The 18,054-nt window shown below is 45.3% G+C and overlaps 1 protein-coding gene across 4 annotated transcripts in view; it reads left to right on the forward strand.

The window, feature by feature from the left end:
• The window catches only part of MTOR (mechanistic target of rapamycin kinase), a 2,476,747-nt gene that overhangs the window by 2,291,568 nt on the left and 167,125 nt on the right, over positions 1-18,054 (forward strand). The gene's annotated exons all lie outside the window — the stretch shown is intronic.

An 18,054-nucleotide genomic window follows, 5' to 3' on the forward strand; every position in this document is an offset into this window, starting at 1 on the left:
AGAACAGCAATTCTAAAATGGCATTTGTGTTCTCTTCTGTGACTCCAACCCAAGTCGAGCCCTTTGTTCCACTTTTTGACGGGCTTCTCCACAGAAGCCTCCAAAAGTGGTGCCACTCTGTCTGGGTACCACAGGGGGTGTGGGAGGGGGTTTAGGCACCCTGGACTGAGTTACCTTGGTAACTCAAGTCGCACTCTTGTGTGATTGGCCCAAGTGGTGAGCCGGCCGGCTCACCACTTAGCATGTTTGATTGACAGCTAGGCTGAGTGAATGGGGGTGTGCTGCATAAAAGCAGGGCTTTGGGGACTGGAACTTCAGAAGTCGCCACAGGACCTAAGAATCCGAGGAGGGAGAAGCTGAGCCAACCTGCAACAACGACATCACTGGTGGAGCCCTGCTGAACCGTCTCAGCACTTTTTCCGACGACAGAGGAGATCTCCAGTCCGGAGAGTCTTCGTCCTTTGTCTGGTGGGGATAACCAGTTTTGCCTTCTTTTCACCTTCCTGGAGCATTTTAGTGGCCGCCTTGCCCGTGGCAAGCACCCCGGCAACCGGAATACCACGGTTTACCGCGAAGAGAAGGGTAGTACCTTTACCGGAGAACTCCTCGGCTGGTTTCTTCCCTGGCAGTGCAACGACCTTCATCTTTCCACCACGGCGAGACCTCTTCTTCCTCTGGACGAAACACTGACTTGCACCTGCTGCCAGGAACAACTGCCCCGCTGGAGCTTCCTTCACGCTTAAGGTACTGTGTTCCGCCTGGCTTCCCTTGCGACAGATCGTTCGGGGTGACAGTAAAACCTTGACTTTCTAACCTGGGCTGGGCTGGGACAACCTAGCTAACTTTGCCTGACTTTAATTTCATCCTTTTTGTACGAACTATCTACAAGACTCTTTGGGGATAACCCCACTATGTGAACCTGGACCCCTTCTGTGTGCTCTCTCCAAGAGTGGGGCCCTGCAATTGACTTCCTTGCTCTTCAGTAGAACTCTGACTATCCTGCCTTACTGTGGTTCTGTGTAAAAGTATTGAAACTTGTGTGCTTCCTTAACTCTGCCTTTTTCCTCCCTTTCTTTACAACTTATTAGAGTGTCATCTTATGTTAAGTGCTCACCTCTGTCTAAAAATAAGTGGTGTTTCTCACTAAGACTTGTCTAATAAGTGAATAGGGTTGTATATATATATGATAGTGACTGTGTGCTGAATTTACTTACCTCGTTTTTGCCAGTGTAAATTAAAAGTGTGTTTTTAAATAAATAATTATATACTTTTACACCAAAGCTCTGGTCATTGTTTGTTTGTGCTACTGTGTCTCTGTACCTATTGTGTATACTCTGAAAACTGCCTAACTCTTCTTGAGGGAAGTCTGACTGCTCAGCCACAGCTACCAAGTGAATCTGTGTGGTACAGACTGCTACCAAGTGGGTTTACTGCCAAACACCTGTAGTCTTAAATCTTTTGCAGTGGTCCCTAAGGGAACTGCACAGGTTTCTGCCTAACACTAAATAAGTGGTGTCTTAACCTAGACTTGTCGAATAATTAACTAGGGAGGTGTATATACTTATAGTGACTGAGTTTGAACTTGCTTGATATATCAGTGCCAGTGTATTTTCATAAGTGTGTTTTTAAATAAATAATTATATACTTTTATACCCAAGCTCTGGTCAGTGTTTGCTTGTTCTACTGTGTCTTTAGCCCTATTGTGTATACTCTGTATACTGACTAACTCTTCTTGAGAGAAGTCTGACTGCTCAGCCACAGCTACCAGATAAATCTGGGTGATGCAGACTGCTACCAATTGGGTTTACTGCTTACTCCTGTAGTCTTAAAAGTTTTGAAGTGGTCCCTAAGGGAACTGCACAGGTTTCTGCCTAACAGTTGGACACAAACTGAGTTCCGCGGTCAGATATTAGGGCCGAAGGGAATCCATGCAAGTGTACTATCTGCTCGAGGAAGATTTGGGCGAGGCTGAGGGCATTGAGCAAACCCTTAAATGGAAAAAAATGAGCCATTTTGGAGAATAGGTCCAGAACTACCAGCATTGTGTTGTAGCCGTTACAAGAAGGGAGGTCCGTAATAAAATCTAGAGACAGAGTGTGCCACGGGGCCAGCGGGATGTCCAGAGGGTGAAGAAGTCCTGCGGGTTTCTGTTTGGAGGATTTATTCTGGGCAATGATTCCACAAGACATGGCGAATTCGATTACATCTTTGTCCACGTTGGCCACCAGTAGCTCCTTTTCACTTTGGCCAAGGTCTTCGCAATTCCCGGGTGTCCCTCCATAAGAGAGTCATGGTATTCAGATATAACTTTTTCTTGCAGTTCCTTCACTGGTAAAAACAACCGATTCCTGTATTAGAGCAGCCGGTCCTTAACCGAGAAATGTTCGCCTCTGGAACCCCATTCCTGAGGTTGTTCTTGAGTTCGTACTTGCCGAACTTCATATAAGAGTTTGTCCTGGGTCATAGTGGTAGTGATGCCTAGGATTCTGTCATTAGGGATAATGGCCACGGGATTGGGAGGCACGAGTACCATTTCCTTACTGCCCATGCACGAAAGGGCATCTGCTTTGCCATCCTTAACCCCAGGCTGATACGTGATTACAAAATCGTACTCGGCAAAAAAAAAGAGCCCAACATAGCTGTCGGGAGGACTGAGCTTTAGAATCCTTCAAATACTGGAGATTTCGGTGATCTGTTCTCACTGTGATGGTATGCCTGGCCCCCAATAGGTAATGTCGCCAAGCCTTGAATGCTGCCTTTATGGCCAGCAGCTCCTTATCGGTGATGGCATAGTTGAGCTCCGGGGGCATGAACTTTCGTGACCAAAAGGCTACTGGATGCAGGTGGCCTGTGAGTGGGTCCTTTTGTGACAGCACTGCACCCATCGCCATGCTGGACGCGTCTGTTTCTACGATATAGGGAAGATCTGGACGTGGATGCTGCAAGATTGGGTTTGTGGTAATTTTGCTTTGAGTTCCAGGAACGCCTTCTCCGCCTCCTCTGTCCATCGAAAGGTCTTGTTGCACTTCCGTAGGAGTGAAGTAATCGGGTGCACAATTTGGGAAAACCCAGGAATGAAGCGGCTGTAGAAGTTCGCGAATCCCAGCATACTCTGGACACCCTTGACGGAACTTGGTGCTGGCCAGTTGAGTACTGCATCAACCTTTTGAGCGTCCATACGTATTCCCCTGGGTGAAAGGACAAAACCCAGAAACTCCACTTCCGTAACTTGGAACAAGCACTTCTCTAGCTTGGCGTAGAGGTGGTGTTGTCGAAGCTTGGTCAGGACGGCCCGTACAGGCCCTACATGTTCTTGTTCCGATGTTGAGTACACCAGGATGTCATCAATGTACGCAGACATCAATAAGTTCTCTTAGCACATCATTCAGGAAGTATTGGAATGCGGCTGAGGCATTGCACAGACCGATTGGCATTACCTGATATTCGTGTAGGCTGTACTTTGTGCGGAATGCCGTCTTCCACTCGTCCCCTTCTTTAATGCGCACTAGGTGGTAGGCTACTCTAAATTCCAGTTTTGTAGAGATCTGGGCTTCCTTGACCTGGACTAACAACTCGAGGATCAGCGGCAGAGGGTATCGGTTTTTGATGATAATTTGGTTCAGGGCACGGTAATCAATACAGGTTCTCAAATCCCCTTCTTTTTTCAGTACGAAGAATAATGGGGCCGCGGCCGATGACTTAGACAGGCGGATGAAACCGTTGGCCAGGTATTGCTTTAGATAGGTTTTCAGGTGTTGATTTTCTGGTTCTGTGAGCGCATAGATAGGCCCACACGGAATCCGGGCTCCAAGCAACAGATCAATCTGGCAATCGTAGGGTCTGTGAGGGGGAAGAGTGTTCGCTTGCTCTTTTTGGAAAACGTCCCAAAAATCTTGGTAATGTGCAGGTAGCGTAGGGACCCCGCCACCCCCAGGATGCTCACCGCATCTTCACGCACTGGAGACCTGGCGTGCTTCCCCTTCTGACTCTTAGGGTAGCAAGTGTGCGTGCAGCTATGGGTGAAAACAAATTCATGAGCACGCCAGTTGATCTGCGGGTTGTGTGCGACTGGCCACGGCATTCCCAGGATTAGCCGGAACTGTGGTGCCTTGATCAAATCGAAGGTGATGATTTCACGATGTCCATCTTCACATAAGAGAGTGAGTTCTGTGGTGCATTCAGACACAGGTCCCGAGGCGATCTCGGTGCCGTCTACGGTTGTGACTGTCTCGGTGGTTGACTTAGGGCAGAGTGGTAGCCCCATCTTTGCTGCGACATCCCGATCAATATAGTTCCCCACGGCTCCACTGTCAATATAGGCTTCCATTGAATGCATAACCGATGGGTGCTGGTGAGTGATTAGGATTATAGGCAGAGCAAAATGGGAGGTCTGTAGATGAATTTCCTCGTTCGATAATTGGACCCCTACAATTGCCGTGCTTGGCAGTTTTCCGGCTCCTCACCAGGATTTTCCTTGTCTGTAGCCCCGACGGTTCTTCTGGGCGGCTTGACTGGACATTCCTTTAGGAAGTAGCCCACCTTGCCACAATACAAGCACAACTGCAACTCTCTTCTTCTTTCCCATTCAACTTTGGTTATAGGCGGCCAGACTCCTCCTATTCGCATGGGTTCGATGGCACCCTCAATCCCTCAGGGAGCTTGGTCTTTAGGTCGCACAAACACAGGACGGGCATTGGGCTTGCCACACTCGCTTTTTCGGTCTTGGAGTCTTTGATCTAGTTGCACTACGAGGTTAATGAATTCCACACAATGCTGGGGTGGGTCCACCACTTGAGCCAACACATCTTTCAGCTCTCCTCGTAGGCCCCGATGGAACAGGGTGGTTCGCTTCTCATCAGGCCATTCAGCCTCTACCACCAGTCTATTGAAAGTAGCGATGTATGTCAGCAGGTCCTGGTTCCCTTGTCGTAGGGACAGAAGCTCATTATCTAACGCCTGTCCATGGTGGCGTCGGGCGAAAAGTTTTTCCAACTCCCGCTGAAACCCGGCCAAGTCCTGCAATAGGGGATCATCCCAACTGATGAATGGCACCGACCAATTAGCTGCACTCCCGCTGAGGTAGGAAAGAACCAAGGCTACCCGCGACTGGTCGGTTGGGAATGCCCCGGGCCTGCACAGAAAATGGAGGCGACACTGGTTCATAAAAGTCGCATAACGTCGGGGATCACCCGAGAATCGCTCCGGAGGGGCTAGTGGTACTGTTCCTGGTAGATTGATCTGAACCGGATTACTCGTTGGCGTTGGTGTAGAGGGAGTGACCCCAGGCAGCAGAGATTGTCTGGCTTGTGATTGGAGCAGTTGCCTACTAAGGTTGTCCGTCCTTTCCTTGGTCAAAATTAGCTCTCTCCTCAAGGCATTGGTCTCCTATCGCGACAAATGGAACTCTGCGCGCAACTGTACCAACAATTGGGCCAATTGGTCTGTCTCTGAGGTTTCCATACCGGGCGCCCGGGTGGATTATTAAGTACGGCTTTGCGTTCTGTAACGCTCACCTTGTATCCACAGGGACGCCTCTGGACTAGTCTGGGACACCGCTGGGCTCTCAGCAACTCTCCCGGACTTCGTTCGGCTTGGGATCAGTTCTAGGAAATGGGAGGGATGTTTTAGCGACTCTCCTTGTCTCCCGGGGCCCACCTCCCAGTCTTCCCTTGCGTGGGTTCCCCTTGGGACTTTGCTCACCTTGGTTTTCGTAATGCCGCACTCTCCGTCCTGCCGAGCTAGGCAGGGGCGCGTCGTTGTTGGCTTGTTCCGCCGAGTTACTTCACTGGCGTTAACCTGGAGTCCAGACCGCTGTGACTCCCCCTTTTCAGGTAAGTCTTTAGAGTTTTTAGAATAAAGTCTACGTTGATAATTGTTCGAATATCCTTCTTCTTTTGTCTTGCAGAGGCTGATGGAGAAAGCCGAGGACAGCTTTTTGCTCTTATTTGTACATTTTGTACACTCTGTAAGCATGTCATTATTGTATCTGGTGTATTTTTCGCAATTTTGTAAGCTTTGCATTTTCATACGGCTGCGCCCTTTCATTTAAGAGTCTGGTGCGCAAAACAAATGAATAAACAAACAAACAGCTACAGAGTTCAAGAAGGTAAGGATGCGCTAGTTGCGGCGCTGAGAGCGTCCTTGTAAATGAGCTGACCTGTGCTTTGTTTCTTCTCAGGTCGTCAAGAATTCCTGGAAGCGACGATGGAGTGAAGGACAGAACGCCAAAAGAGATGTTCTGAGTGGCGGAGGCCTTCCAGGTGAGATGGTAAGAAGTTTCTAGTGCTTGCCTCTTTAGTCCTGAATAAGTGTCGGAGGAGCGATGGAAAGGTCCTCGAAGGCTCCTACTGGATAGAAGAGCTGGAGCTGAGCAGGTAAGAATAGCGATGTTCTTCAGTTGTTCGCCCGAGCAGGCCAGGATACAGAGCAGGGCTCGGTGAACGTCACGCTGCAAGCAGAGCAACGCAAAACGCGTGCCCCAGGTCGGGCATGATTTAAATACCCGGCAGGTATCCCTGGTGCCTTAGGGGCGGACCCTGCCCTGAAGCTAGCCTGCTTGCTGCAGTTCCTTGATAATCCTCGCGGGCGGCCATGTTCACCCATTGTCCATTGGGAACCATACTTGCCCGGTGCGCTTGGTGCCAACGGCGCCAGGATTGCGACCAAGGCACCCGTAGCGGGCTAGTGTGGGTCTTTCTGACCTTAGAACAGTACTGAGGTTGGGGCCATGGTGCCCAAGACCCATAGCCTCAGTTCGAGGTTGTGACAGTTACTCCACTTTTAAAGAAGCCCCAGTTAGACCTATCTTTACCGGCTAACTATCACCCCATATCACTCCTACTAGTCCTTATGAAGCTTATAGAGGTGATTATTACACCTCAAGTCTCACGCTTCGTGGAAGGGAATAAACATTTGTATTCTTTTCAGTCTGGCTTCAGACCCCTGGTGGGTATTGAATCAGCCATTTTCTTGCTGTTAGATGACTTTGTGCTGTTTCCTGACCGCAGAGAGGTTGGGGTGTTGATTCTCCTAGACCTCTCTGCGGCCTTTGATACTGTTGACCATGCGCCTCTCTTGCAACGATTGGAGGAGGCCGGCATCTATGGAGCTCTTCTTGCCTGGTTCTATCATATTGTGTGCCATCAGTGTCCTCAAGGCCCTTTTTTCTGCTCCAACCACACTCTTGTGGAGTCCCGCAAGGGTCTTCACTTTCCCCTCTTCTCTTTAATCTATATCTCTGCCCACTGGCAGACCTTATTGCTCACCATGGGGTGCATTTTTATACCTATACAGATGACACGCAATTGGTGTTCCACCTTGATTTGCCGGTACTGGAGCCGCCAGGCAAGCTGAAAACGTGTGTCTCCGCAATAGGGGATTGGATAGCAGAAAACAGACTAAAACTGAATGGGGAGAAAACAGAGGTCCTGTTGATCAGTTCCCCTTCCCCTAATTCTAACTGGAGGTCAGAATTTTGTCCAGATTCTCTAGGGCATTCCCGACCCCGAGTAGCTCAGTAAAAAGCCTACGGGTGATTCTTTTGCCCTCCGGCTCGGGAGATGCCCAGGTTACTGCAATATGCAATGCCGGCTTTGCCAAATGGAGAACCATCAGGAAGATTCTCCCTTTTCTTCCGCCCGAGTGTAGAACTCATGTAGTCACTGTTAGGACAGTTTTTCTGAAGTCCAACTAAGGGTTTAGTAAAACCATACAACTGAGACAGTACAAAACTCCACTCTTAGCATAAAGGCTGAGCCACCTGAGTATATGGTAGCTTAGACAGAGCAGCCAGGCTCATCGTAGGGGGGATAGAGGGCTGTAGCTAGGTATAAAGAAGTTGTAGCATACACATGGGCCAAAGAAACACTGAAACACTATGTATTGTAAAAAATAAATGGTTTATTTAAATAGAAGAGTCTTGGGAAAATAAGTACTATCACATTATATATAACCACAAACAGTATTTCTAGGGCAGTCAGACCTTCTCAAACATATTTAGTATAGGACGCACCTATTCATGGGGAGTAAAGCCATCAGTTACTTTTAGATTACTTTTACAGTTAGTCAAGAGTAGTAGACCCTGTCAGTCATGCAGTGACACTCAGTTAAGGAATCACTTAGTACACCCACCCTGTTACCAGGATACTTTTCGGAATAGCGGAACAAAGATTCAAGGAACAGTATAAACCTATAACTACCTACCTTCATGATAACACACAGTTATACCAAGTGAGTAAGACCTTATGGTGTAATATACATTTACAGTTGCTTTTCAGATCAGTGGAAAAGAGACTAAGGTAAACAATAACGTTCTACACTAATTTAGGATTGCACCAGCCAGATCAAGGTCAGCTACACCTACAGGACACTTCATAAGAATGGCACACAGCTATTCTAGGCAGGTAAAACCTAAGGGTGTAATATACCATTCGAGTTGCTTTTCAGATCAGTAGAACAAAGACTAAGGTAAGCCATAACTCTCTAACTTAGTTTAGGGTGGCACAAGGCAGACCAAGATAAGTAAAACGTTCAGTATACTTATTAAGAGTTGCACACAGCTATTAAAGGTAAGTAAAATCCAAGGCAGACTTATTCTAGACAGGCTATATTGCAGTTCAGGGGAAGCAAGGCCCAGTTGGTAAACGTATACACTAATATTCTAAAAGAAATAGTTAAGTGAAGCCAACAGCATTACTTTTGGGAAAGAGGCATAACCAATTCACAGTTGAGTAAAATAACCTTACATATGCTTTTCAGAATGGCAGAACACATTCAGGGTAAGAACCTTTGTAACTGGTAACTCTGAGCGGCAGTTACCAACCAACTCGTTCACAAGTAAGTAACGTGTAAACATGTGTTATAACTTTCAAGGCAGAATCCTTTTCTTATCCATTCCTTCCCTAGTCTATGGCATGAGTTCACTCAGAGGCAGAAGGGGGATCCTAGTGGTCTAGGCACCAGCTATAGGCAGGGTGAGATAAGGTTCAGTTGCAGGGAAAGTCAGAGTTCCCGAGGAAGTCTCTTCAAACAAATAAGTAGTTTACTTTAGAGTTAGAAAGGGTCCAGGGACATTTGAAAAGACACCCTAGGAGGATTCCAGCAGTGGGCCTGGGTGAACTAGATGAGAGGACTCCCAATCACAGAAAACCCCAAAAGCTTTACAGAAGTCACATAGGCTTCAGGTAAGTAAATACCCTAGCCAACACAGTAGCTCAGCAGAGAAGAAGTGCTGAAGCAGGAAGACTTCAGGATCTGCAGCCAAAAACCGGTTGATGGATTCCTTCGTCATGAAGACGGAAGACAGGACTTTGGAAGGGAGCAGGGATCAACAGGGAAGGCTCTAGGCAAGAGTTTCTTCACGGATGTTTGCATCTCTGTGGTTTTGTCGCCCTTTTCAGTAGCCAGGAGAAGACTGTATATCGCTGGTTGGATTCTCGTCTCTAATCTGGTACAGCACTCTGGTGAGGGGACTTCAAGGACTAAAATCGTGTCTCTTGAGAGCCAGGAGGAAGCCATCAAAGTTTCACATTGATTCAGAATTTGGAAGACCATGCTCCGCACGATGGCTTGAGATCCCAGGGTATGGGGGTATTGCAGCCCTGCAAGGCCGCAGCACGACGTGGGATAGCTCAAAATGCCGGTCTTCTTGAGTCTAGTGGATCTCACCAGGTTATCCTTTTCGGGATCCCCAGGTCGATTGGAAGGAAGGGTTACATCAGGCTACGGTTACACAGTAGGCTCTCGGGTCGCTGGAAATTGCTACAGCCGTCTTTTCTTCATCTTCCTCTTCAGTTTCAGCTGCCATGGTCGACTTGTCAGCAGCTTCCAGGTTCGGAGTATTTAACAGGAACTACAGCACAACTTCTGCAATCTCTCGCTGCATTTTACAGAAAGGGGCGGTCTTGCTGTCCAATCAGGGCAGCCAGCCCCATTGAGACTGGGCTCCTTTCAGGCAAGGTGAAAGACAAAGGGCTGCAGAGTTGTGGACTCCTCCCTCGCTTCCTGCCTTCTCAGACACTGTGAAACCTTGGCATGGAATACAAAGGATTCCCGCCAAAGTCAAAACTCCCACTGAGGTCTTTCCTGCCTAGAATCGTAGGGGAAGACCTCAGAAACTACAAGCAAACAAATAATTGCGAAAAATGAAGGAGCCCACCATTTTAGAAAATATGGTGGTCCTTCTGTGCATTATTGAAGCTGAATGAACAGCCAGCAAGTAAAAATGAATAAAAGTCAGAGGTAAAACCACTACCACCAGACATTCAAGCAAACTTGCAATTGTAACCAAAATGTTACAGGTAAATAAGAAAAGGGATACAGTGTATCTCTTCCCCCCCCCCCCAGTGTGCTGGCTCACTATGTAAAATGTAAAGGGGGAAGAAAATCCCTCTTTACAAGTTGGGAACTGTAGTTCACCCAAGTCCATGAAAGAGAAATGTACAGGGAAGCCCAAAGGGGCAACCCAACGTAAGCCCAAAAGTTATAGCAATCTATAACTCCAACCATACACTATAGAGAGACATAAAAAGGTCAGCCATAAAAAGAGTAAAAGGCTAGGTGAGAGGGGAACAAGATTTCCACTGACTTAGGGACAAGGTAAAATAACTACCAAGTCAAAGCAAAAGGTTCTGGGGTTGACACAGGTTAGGAAGATTTATCATACATGTGAAAATATTACCCAACAGTCACATCCTCGGTTATGGGGTCTCTTGACTACTGTAATGGGAAAGATTTGGAACAGCCCATGTTTCAGATCCCGTGGCTGCAGGTTCTGCATAATTCATCTCCCAGTGAACTCCATTATCAAATGTAAGGCGTTGTGTATGACTCATCACGCAATGTATCATGCAGGGGAAAAGTATTTACAGGAAAGGTGTCTTGTTACCAGCCCAGTAGGCTCCTCCGATCTGCCTCTTAGATTTTGTTAAAAATACCATGTTGCCACATAGCGCGTCTTGGCGGTCGCTCCTTCTCATTTCTGGCCCCATCTGTCTGGAACGCTCTGCTTGCAACATTATGTGAAAAGACTGACCATGCCCAGTTACGTAAGGGTCTGAAAACATATTTGTTTTAATGGCTATCTCTTGGTGTGGCCTTCCCGGCTCCCTGCCTTTTTTAGCGCCTTGATACCTTCAGGCCTTAGTTTGCCTTCTATTAATTCCCATACATACATACATACATACATACATACATACATACATACATACATACATACATACATACATACATAGATACACCATGCGGACTAGTTGTTGTGATTGCGCACAAGCATGCTGGACATTTAAAAATGTTGTCAGCACAAAAGAAGTCCGGACAGCCAAAGAGGAAGGCAGACTCGGAAAGGACGCAGTACAGGAATGGGCCGTGCTGGAGAAGGCAGGCATTTAAAGGCAGATGCTTGCAACTACTTACCGGCGTGGCCCGAGGCCAAGAGAGACGCAGCAGGGTATGTGCGAGGACCAACAGAGGAGCGGCAGCAGCAGAGCTATGGGAGCCATGGTTATGCCTAGAAGCAGCAGTCGTGCCGGCGGGTGAATGCTGTAGCTTTCAGGAGCTCTGGAGGAGGGTCTCCAGTGCGAAGGAGGCCGTCCCAGAGGAGAAGCTTTATTGCAGCAATATGCCACGGGTCGGGAACGCTGAAAGACATTGGTGAGTCTGCCCAGGACCATTGGGGGCCCGGGGCGTTCCAATAGGCATTTAAGCAAATCAGAATTTTTTTTCATTTTTTTATAGAAATGTTTATTGGTTTACAAAGAGTAAAAATGAACAAGCCAACAATTGGCTGCACAATTTAGGTTAACGATTTACATTAATTTAAGTCCTTCAATTCAAAGCATTACGGCTAGGTCATGATAGAGCATTTCTATCTTTTCTTAACATCAACATAGATTTGCTAGAGAGCAAGAAAGTTAGATTGCTGGAAAAAAGGTGGAGAAGAAGTGCCCATTTTCCAATAACCAGCTTAAAGGGTATAAAGATAGCTAATAGACCACATTCCTAAATTGACTCAGCTTTTATCTTTCGCAGAATGGCTTTGACAAATTCAAGCATTTCAAGACATCAGCTGGTGCTTTCCCCAATAATGATCCATTCCCACCAATAATGATCCATTCCCACCAAAATTGATCAAGGTCCATATGCACCATCAAATGAGTTTCTTTCAAGTTTGCTGAATGTAAAATAGTCAATTTAGGGCAGGCGGTTACCCAATTCACTAAAGTTTCGATGGTCTCTTCAGCTCTGCAGAATCTGCAGTTAGCTTCGCTTCACAAAATTTGTTTCTGTTCCAGCGCGATTTTATTAGTATGTAAGATGTTTAGTCTCACTCCCAGCAAAAGATCTCGGTAGACTGGAGATGGGAATTTCTTTTAGATATATTGGCAAGTTGTTTAGTCCTTTCCTTTCTTTTTCTTGCAATTGTCTTTGGTGATCTTGATTTCTCAACTTCACTGTATTACCCCAATCTTGTCCTCTTATTTATTTTTTATACTCATAGGTTTAGAGAGTATTTCTTTTTCGCATAAGTCTCTCTCGTGCATTATCATCGCAGTTTTAAACCTCTAGTTTTGAAGAATTGAGTCGTCTATTTTACTTGAATTGATGAAAATTTGTAAAGGGTAATCAGCCTCTACAAAGATGGGTTTCCTATATAGAGATATAGTTTTCCATAGAACCATACTCTCTAGAGATTGAAGTCTCAGTTCTTGGCGGATTACTGACATCTTAAGGGTGTTAGGTAAGAGTAGGCATGTTCGCCAAAACAGGCCCTCCAAAATAGGCCAGATTTTCATATTAGGCATAACATGCCTTCTGCTCCATATGTCAGAATAGCAGCGACTTTATGGCGATAGAATTATATAAGGGGTATCGGGGAATATCTTCCGTGTTTTTGGAAGATCCTGATACCTTGAGCTGCTAGGCGTTTGGTTTTAAGACAAAGTGACTGATAATGGGCCTTTTCGTCACAGTTCTTATTAATCAACACACCTAAGTACAGCATTGAATCCACGACTTCAGATTTTCGCACCATTTCTCCACCAGCTTTGGGGTCTGAGATTCAGAATTTGAGCAGATGTCATCTGTAATACTTTTGATTTATGGACATTGATAATCATATTGTTTCTTTTGAGATATTGTTGGAAGCAGTCTAGTCTCCTTTGTAGGCCCACTGGAGTAAGGTCCATGAACACAATGTCATCTGCATGGAGTATCCATGGTGTTGGTTTGCCGTTTGTTTTAGGTGGAAAGACGGGTATAGCTGCTTATGGCACTCCTAGGTCAGCGATGCAAATGCTGAAAAGGAATGCAGCAAGTGCGCACCCTTGTTTCAAACCTCTTTGAGTTACAATTTTCTTCGACAGCGAGCCCGAGTTAGATTTTTACCGAAGTGTTTGAATAGAGTACCCGAATTGCTTCGCTCAGATCACTAGAGCAATTCCACTTGGCTAATTTAGACGATAGTTTAGCCCGATTCACACAATCAAATGCTTTTTCTAGGTCCAAAAAGACCATATAAATTTGAGATCTTGTTTTTAGAACTTTAATATTGAGGATTCCTAGAATGAAGATATTTAGCGAGGTTCCAACACCTTTAATGAATCATGTTTGATGTTGGTCCAGGAATTTTGCATTCTTTGCCCATTTTGTAAGATTTCCCAGGAGGAATGTGGCACACAACTTCCCCATGGAATCCAACAACGCTATGGGGCATTAGTTGTGAGGGTCTTTCCTATCCCCTTTTTTGTAAATCAGGATTATTAAGGCTTCACACCATGAAGTCAGCACCTGTTTTGTTCTTAGTACTTGTGTGAAGATTTGCGTTAGGGTCTTGCTCCATGCTTCTGGATTTTGTATAAGGAGATGGTTTGATATCCCATCTGGGCCTGCGGCTCTCGAGGAGCTCAGCTTCTTAATTCTAGCTTCTGCATCATTTGTATCTATCTTAATTTTCCAGTCATGTTGTAAAATTATGGGTGCTTCAAGAAGAATAGCATCTGGTGTTGAGAATAGAACCGTGTAACGTTCGCACCATCACGCCTCACTAATTTGTGTGAGCATTTTGTCTATTTTAAAGGACCCTCCATTGTTTAGCAGTTCCCAAAGATCTCGGGTATTTTTCTGTGTAATAGCTTTTAGCATTTGTTCGGCTTCAAATTGGAGGCGCTGAGATTTCATGGCTATTAACCAGTTTTTGACCTTCTGTTTCATCAAGCTGATCAATTCTATCCCCTCTAATGATTTGGACTTTTAAATTAATCAGATATCTGCTCGAAGCTTTTGTTTAGCATCGTATGCTGTTGGATCGTAGTGGTTCTTTGGGGGCATCCCATGGCTTTTACATGGCTTTAAGAAGTCTCTCAGTATCCACGTGTAGTTTATCTGATTTGGATCAGTTCTCAATGCTTGTTTGAATATTTTCCCGATCGTTGTGATATCATTTTTGCAGATTTTTTATTTGTTTCTACCCCATGATACCTGGACTGGGCCCATATATTCGTGCTGATTTTCTGATACCTTTTCTACTAAGGCAATTGCGATTAAGTCATGATCACTTGTGGGTTGTAGTTTAACTTATAGACACTTGATTCTTTTTCAGAGGTTTTTGGATACAAAGAAATAGTCCAGACAATATCGCTTGTCTTTCCGACCCCATGTAGTGTAACCAGGTGTGTCACCTGCTATATCACCATTAAGCATGTGTAGATCCCTTGCGTTAGCTTGCTGATACCACTTTCGGGCATTTCCGGACAAGTCTATTTCTTTTTTTGGGAAGGCCTTAAAGGGATGGTCTAGTAAAAAATTTTATTTCAAAAATAGATAGGCCACATAAAAAAAAAATACTAGCATCCTCCGTTTTAAAACTTCCTATGTAAAATTTTGAGCTATTCAAGCTCAAAATTTGAAAAAGCAAGCACAGGGGCGCAGCCATTTTGTGAAATGGAGGCCCTCCTGTGCTGGCTTTTGCTTTTGCGGCACTAATGAAGGAAAAGCCAGCCAGCTGTAGTAAACAAAGTCTACCGCTGGGTGGCTTTCCCTTCATTAGTGCCAGGACTCGGAGGACGCGGACCGAAGACCAGAGCAGGAAAGCTGCAGCTGAATCTCGGTAAGTGCTATTTATTTTTTTTACAAAAAATAAGCAGTAGCTGCGGTTTTTTTCTAAGTTTATCGGGCTGGAGGAGCCCGGAAAACTTAGAAATAAAACCGCAGCTTTAAAAACGTTGTATTTATGTTTGCGGTCGCTTTTGAAGCGACCGCAAACATAAATACAACGTTATTGTGTTGGAAAACGCTGTGGTTTTAAAACCGTAGCGTTTTCCAACACAACTGCGTTGGGGAGCCCGAGAGCCCCAAATGGAAAAACAGATTCAGGCAGACACAACCCGGCATTGCGGAAAACAACCGCGTTGTGTCTGCCTGAATCTGCCTTCCCATTTGGGGCTCTCGGGCTCCCCACGGGGAGCCCGAGAGCCCCAAATGGGAAAGCAGATTTAGGCAGACAACGCAGCATTTAGCATTTCCCATTTGGGGCTCTCGGGCTCCCCACAGGGAGCCCGAGAGCCCCAAATGGGAAATCAGCTGCAGGTAGAAACACTACACGGCATGTAAACATAACCGCGTGTGTTTCTGCCTGCTGTGGCTTTCACTTTGGGTCTCCAGTGCTCCCCTGGGAGCACCGGAGACCCAAAGTGATAGCCACAGCAGGCAGAAACACACGCGGTTGTGTTGGAAAACGCTGCGGTTTTAAAACCGCAGCGTTTTCCAACACAATAACGTTGTATTTATGTTTGCGGTCGCTTTAAAAGCGACCGCAAACATAAATACGTTTTTAAAGCTGCGGTTTTATTTCTAAGTTTTCCGGGCTCCTCCAGCCCGGAAAACTTAGAAAAAAAACCGCAGCTAGTGCTTATTTTTTGTAAAAAAAAATAAATAGCACTTACCGAGATTCAGCTGCAGCTTTCCTGCTCTGGTCTCCGGTCCGCGTCCTCCGAGTCCCGGCACTAATGAAGGGAAAGCCACCCAGTGGTAGACTTTGTTTACTACAGCTGGCTGGCTTTTCCTTCATTAGTGCCGCAAAAGCAAAAACCAGCACAGGAGGGCCTCCATTTCACAAAATGGCTGCGCCCCTGTGCTTGCTTTTTCGAATTTTGAGCTTGAATAGCTCAAAATTTTACATAGGAAGTTTTAAAACGGAGGATGCTAGTATTTTTTTTTTTATGTGGCCTATCTATTTTTGAAATAAAAATTTTTACTAGACCATCCCTTTAACATCGAGAAGATTAATATTGAAATTCCTGCAAATGATCATCGATGCTTCTGAGCATCGCATGCTTATGTGATTGATTTCATTACATAAAGTGTGTAAGAAGTTACATGTATCGGTTGGAGTGGTTTGCCAATAGACATTCAGCAGTATCGCCTGGTCTTGGGTGTTCTTAATATTCCTTTGAAGGTGCAGGATCTGAATGTATGGCTATAAGCTGATGTATTGGGTTACGGAGTACTGAGAATCAGTTTATATCAGTGTTAAGAGCCCTGAGTATGGTCGACCCATTAGGCCCTTACCTGCTGCTTTTAGGAAGGGCTCATAGCCATCACAGGCAGGGACTTTCCTTAACCAGGTTTCCTGCATGCATGTAATCTTTTTTCTCTTCCATAAATAGGGGTTTGGAGCCTCTCGTGTTCCAGTTCGCAAACCATGTCACTGGGAATACAGAGGGATCAGAGTTCATTATTGCTCACTGTAAACTGGATTTTACATAGATCTTGTTTATCTATAGTTGTCTGATGTTCTGAATTTCTTATAGCACTTCGGGTGGCAGCTAGAGTTTTTGCTTTGGTTTTTGGTTGGCTGTTTTTATGCCAGGTTCTCTTAATATTTGAGGAAGTGCGCTTTAAAGGTGCTTGTCTGTTAGAATTGGAAGAAATGATTGTATTGACTTCTCATTTTTCTATAGCTGCGTGTCTTCTCCGGGGTTGTTGGGGCTTGTGAGAATTGGGTGACCAATAATCTTGAAGGTCATACCCCAATCTCAGTAGATTCACATTCTATCTAACATTGTTTTCTTGATTTTCCAGGATGACAGATGTGAAATTACTTCATCCATTGATTTTTCAGAGACGAACTCAACTATCTTTAGATCATCAGTAGAGATAAATTTTAGGCTCGGTATATGCTGAAAAAGTTTCGTAACGGTTCATCTGTTGAAGATTGGTACTTTCTGACCTTTATCTGTTCGTTCTAGTCGTAATTTGAGATTATCTTTGGATAGTGTTGACAGCCCCTGTTGATTATTACTTCTTAATTTCATCTTTAGGGAGGGCTGTTGTTTGGTTGGCAGAGACAGTTTTTTTCTCTTTTGCTCCATGGTGTTTTCCTAAAAGGAGTATTTCCCTGGCACTTAGTTTATTTACTTCTTTTTTGCTGGATTCTGTATCAAGTTTAGCAGTGAGACTTTCAATCTCAGCCCATTCAGTTTCGGAGAGGTTATTCTAGTGGGTGTCTTCGTTCTCTTGCTCAATGAGTTCGACTAAATCGCTGAGAGAGGTGGAATCTTCGGCATCAGCTACGGTCGCTTTGTTACTGGATGGCTCGTCGTGGAACATGGTCAGTGATTTCCCGGCTATTGGTAATGCTCTTTCATCTATAGTTAGTTCTTTTCACGCTTTCTTGGCTGGTTGGTCATCATCAAACTTAGGTGGGGTTCATACATTTCAGAGAAACGCGTGGGAGCCAGTTGCTTTCCGCTTTGTTTTTAACACAAATTGATTGTTCATTGTCTTGTTTTTCTTTGTTGAATCTTTCTCAGGTAGAGACCTTCGGTCTGGATTTAATTTCAAAGGGTCTTTTTCTCCAAAGATCGAAAACATGTTTTCACAATCAGTTTTATCTTGAATTGATTGAGTTAGATCAATCGATATTGCTGAAGGTGCTGCATTTTTTGGGATTTGCCCTTGTTCTTCCACTTGAAGTAGAGGGTCTTTAGAATTGTGACATTTCTTTGTTGGTTTTGCCGATTTCTCTATCTGCAATGTTGATGCGTCAGATTTCTGGCT

The sequence above is a fragment of the Ambystoma mexicanum genome, chromosome 8 (assembly GCF_040938575.1).
Source record: "Ambystoma mexicanum isolate Mex_15411 chromosome 8, UKY_AmexF1_1, whole genome shotgun sequence".
Classification (NCBI taxonomy): Eukaryota; Metazoa; Chordata; class Amphibia; order Caudata; family Ambystomatidae; genus Ambystoma; species Ambystoma mexicanum.